The sequence below is a fragment of the Propithecus coquereli genome, unplaced genomic scaffold (genome assembly GCF_000956105.1).
Source record: "Propithecus coquereli isolate 6110/MARCELLA unplaced genomic scaffold, Pcoq_1.0 Scaffold740, whole genome shotgun sequence".
Lineage (NCBI taxonomy): Eukaryota > Metazoa > Chordata > Mammalia > Primates > Indriidae > Propithecus > Propithecus coquereli.
In genome coordinates, this window is record NW_012153508.1 from 72992 (window position 1) to 77588 (window position 4597).

Consider the following 4597-nt stretch of genomic DNA (forward strand, 5'->3'; position numbering starts at 1 on the left):
TTTTTTTTTTTTTTTTTTTTTGCTATGGCTTTAATATGTATGTATAGTTTGGAATCATTGTACTTCTTATTAGAACATTTTTAATACCTAAACATATACTCTTATTTCTACTTTTCTAGGAAAACTTTTCTGTTCTCACCCTCTCCCTCCTCTCTTTTAGACAATGGAATATGCCTAATAATTGTCAAATTATTAAGATCTATTCTAGGTTACAAAGGCCAAGGAGGCTGCATGAGAAATCATCTCTCTGGGTCTTTCACTAAAAATTTTTTACAAAATCAGTAAGTTTGTATGTGATACATGTGGAAGAATATGGTATATATATACATTTATGCATGTATTTTGAAAACCAATTTGAGAATTCTCCTTTCTTTTAGGACATAAAAAATCATGAGAGAATGTTGCTTCTGCTATAACAGGGAGAATAAATTAGATAGGCTTTGAAGTCATAATTTATTTTGAGCTTGTTAGAGCTGAAGTTGCAAGGTGAGCAGGTAAATTGAATTCCGAAAGATGGTAAGACCTTCGAGGTAGGACACATGAACTATTAAATCTTTGGCAGAACTGGAAAGAATAGCTTAGTTGCTATTCTTAGCTGCTAAAGGTAGATAAGAAGAAAATGGCTGAAAGTTTAACCAATTCTTATAAAAATCAATTGTATTATAATTTAGTGTGACAGTTTAGAGTCCTTGGAAACCTCGGACACAAAAGTTATCTGTAGTTGCTAGCTCCTTTCCCTGGGCCTCTACCAAGCATTGAAAGATTGGGATCAGGGAAGGGGACATAAGAAAGCCCTCTTTATGGTATAGTATGGTAGGCAGAATAATGGCCTCCCAAAGATGTCCATGTCCTAATCTTTGCAACCTGTTAATATGCTAACCTTACATGGTATAGGGACTTTGCAGATGTGATTAAGGGTATACACCATGAGATGAGAGATTATCCTGGATTATTTAGGTGGGTCCATTCTAATCATATGAACCCTTAAAAGCAGAAATTCTTTCTGGGCTAAAGTCAGAGATGTGCCGATGGAGGAAGGGTCAGAGAGATGCAACACTTCTGATTTTGAAGATGGAAAGATAGAGGAAGGGGACCCGGAACCAAGTTCTGCAGGTAGTTTCTAGAAGCTGGGAATGGCAAGGAAATGAATTCTCCCCAAGAGTCTCAGAAAACAACACTGCTCATCTGACCCCTTGATTTTAGCGTAGTGAGACCTCTGTCAGACTTCTGATCTATGGAACTGTAAGTCAATTAATTTGTGGTGTTTAAGCCACTAAATCTGTGGTAATTTACTGTAGCAGCAATAGAAATCTGAAACACATGAGAATAAGATCTTAAGTTTGAACGTGGAACAATGGAAACTGGAGACATCCATTTGCACTCTGGACCCTGCATGAGTAAAAGGTGGTTGTTGGCCAGTGCTGGGGGACAAGCAAGAAAACTGATTATGTCCTGGATCCTTCTTTATTAAGCAAAATCTGCCTGCTTCTGTAACTTGGTCCCTGCTCTGATATCAGGCAAGAGCTGATTGGTGCCAGGGGAAGGGTAAGAAACCTGCCTGCACCCTGGATCTGCACTGATACATGTTAGAGGCCTGTTGGCAAAGGGGAAGGACACTTGCTCTGGGTCCCACACTGACAATAGACAGAAGCTATCTGCCACTTAAGAAGGGCACAAAACCTGCCTACTCTGGACTCTGCATGGACACTGAGCAAAAGCCATCTGCCATTGGAGGAGCCAGTTAAGCTGATAAGACCAAGGCCTTCCACTGATATAAGACATTGGTTGGCTGACATTCAGGGAGGGGCAGAAAGGTTGCTTGCCTTGGACTCCCTTACTGTTACTGGGTAAAAGCCATCTGTTACCACTGGTGGAGGAAGAGGAAATCTGCTTCCAACTCAGACCCTGCACTGATTCTTGGAAGAAGTTTTTTTACTGTTTGGGGTGTAATAGGAGCACTAAGAAAGCCCCACATCTGAGGCAAAGATATATAGCTTACCATATGGGCAAGTGCTGGAGGAAGAGAACAAAGAAACCCCATTGCTCAACCTTGAACTTTACTGTGAGTAACAAGTAATATCAGTATATCATTGGGAGAGTGGCAAGAGTGTGAAAAGAGATCTTTCTCTATGTTGCACGTGTGGACTCCTGAAGCTAAGCAAGAACACTGTGAACTCCTTTGGCACTCCAGTCCTCATCTACACACAAGGTAGTGGCATTCCACCACTGGAGCAATTTGAATCTAAGTGCAGACAAGCTACAAATTGGATGGACTCAACTTCAGTGAGCTGGCAGAATAGAAGGCACATTTCTGGGTGGTAATATTTACCTCAGAATTTACATATGTATACACGCATGCAAAACACCATTGTTAAGAGAAAACAATGGTGCAGAGATTGAAATGATCAGAGACTTTAAAATAATTATGATTAATATGTTAAAAATCTGGTGGAAAAGGTAAATAACATGCACAAATAGAAAGTCTTAGCAGAGAGATGGGAACAAAAAGCTAGAAATGAAAAACTCTTATGTTGGAGATGAAAGATTCCTGTGTCAGTTTATCAACAGACTGAACGAAGAAGCAGTGATATTGCCAGGTGCATTGGCTTACGCCTATAATCCCAGGAACTCAGGCTGAGGTGAGAGGGTTGCTTGAGGCCAGGAGTTTGAGACCAGCCTGGACAACACAGGAGACCCTGTCTCTAAAAAAATGAAAAAGAGTTAGCTGGGTGTGGTGGCACACACATGTAGTCCCAACTACTAGAGAGACTGAGACGGGAAGATTGCTTGAGCCCAGGAGTTCCAAGCTGCAGTGAACCATGATCGCACAACTGCATTACAGCCTGGGCAACATCTCTAAAAGAAAAAAAAAAGAAAAAAAGAATCAGTGATATCAAAGGTCAATTAATAGGAATTACTTAAAGTGAAACAGAAAGAGAAAAATGAAAAATAGTGATGGAGAGAGAAAATTGGAAAAGGCTGAATTACTGGTGAGGATGATGGGCAACTGGAATCCTTATACATTTCTGGTCGAGATGCAAAATGTAACAGCCTCTTTGGATAAGAGTTAGGTAGTTTCTTATAAAGTTAATAATACTGTTAGACCTAGCAGTTTTTAATAGAAACGAAAACATATCCATACAATTGAATACTAACTACTCAGCAATGAAAAATAATAAACCACTTTTACATGTGACAGCATAGATGAATCTACAAGCATTATGCTAAATGAAAGAAAACAGACACAAACATGATGCCATTTATACAATATTCTAGATAGAGAAAAATATGACAGAAAACACATCAGTATTGATCACAGGCCTAGGGGAAGAATGCACTACAAAGGGATGAGGGAACATCAAAGAATGTTTTTGGGGTGATGGAAATGTGCTATATCTTGATTGTGGTAGTTACTCTATGATTTGTCACAAGTAGTCAAACTGTACAATTAAAATGGGCCATTTTTCATGTAATTTATGTAAATTATATTTCAATAAAGCTGATATTCAAGAGAAAGAGGTATACCTTTTTTTTTTTTCTTTTAAGGAGAAGCCTCAGTCCAGATTAGGTAGAAAACAAAAGACATTCTAGGTGTTCAGAATTAGAAGAAGTAGAATCAGGGAATTAGAAGATACCCAAATATTCGAAGGCTTTGGAGGAAATGAAACTATGTATAGAAGGGGAATTGGCACAAGTGATTATGGAGGCTGAGAGGTCCCATAATATAGCCAGTGGTGTAACTATCAGTCTGAGGCCAAAGGCCCGAGAGTTAGGGGGCCACTGATGGAAGTCCAGGAGTCTGAGGCCCAAGAACTAGGAGCTCTGATGTATAAGAGCAGGAGAAGATGGATGTCCTAACTCAAGAAGACAGAGCAAATTCGCCCTTTCTCTACCTTTTTGTTCTGCGGGGGCCCACGACAGATCAGATGATGCCCTCCCACATTGGTGAAGGCAGATCTTCTTTACTCAGTCTACTGATTCCAGTGCCCATCTCTTCTAGAAACATCTTTACAGACACACCCACAAATAATATTTTACCAGTTATTGGATTTTTTTTAACCTAGTCAAGTTGACACATAAAATTAACCATCAGAGCTACTGATGATAGCAGGTACTTCATGCCCCAGGGTGGGTGATTCCTAAGAGTGTGCTTGTAGCTATCTAAACCTTATGCTTGTAGTCTGTAGATGTGCCTGTGTAGATTACTGCCCAAGAAATAATGGTGTTACCTCAAAGTATCTCTTTTTGGGGGATATTTAGTTGGCCAGGAAGTCTGAGAAATATTATTTCCAGCTTTTATGTCCCTGTGGTAAAGGTGAGAATTTAGAAAACTTGGGTATGGTGTAGTATATAAAAAATACCTGATACACATTGTGTCTAGATGCTAAGCTTTGAATCTGCTTCTGTAGACCTTGTAATGATTCTCTGATACTCTTTAATAAATGTCTTTTTTTTCCTTTATTTTTCTTTTGATTTCAGCATATTATAGGGGTACAGATGTTTAGGTTATGTATGTTGCCCTTGCCCCCCCCTTCCCCCCAAGTCCCAGTTTCAAGCGTGTCCATCTCTCGGATGGTGCTCATTGCACTCTTCGTGT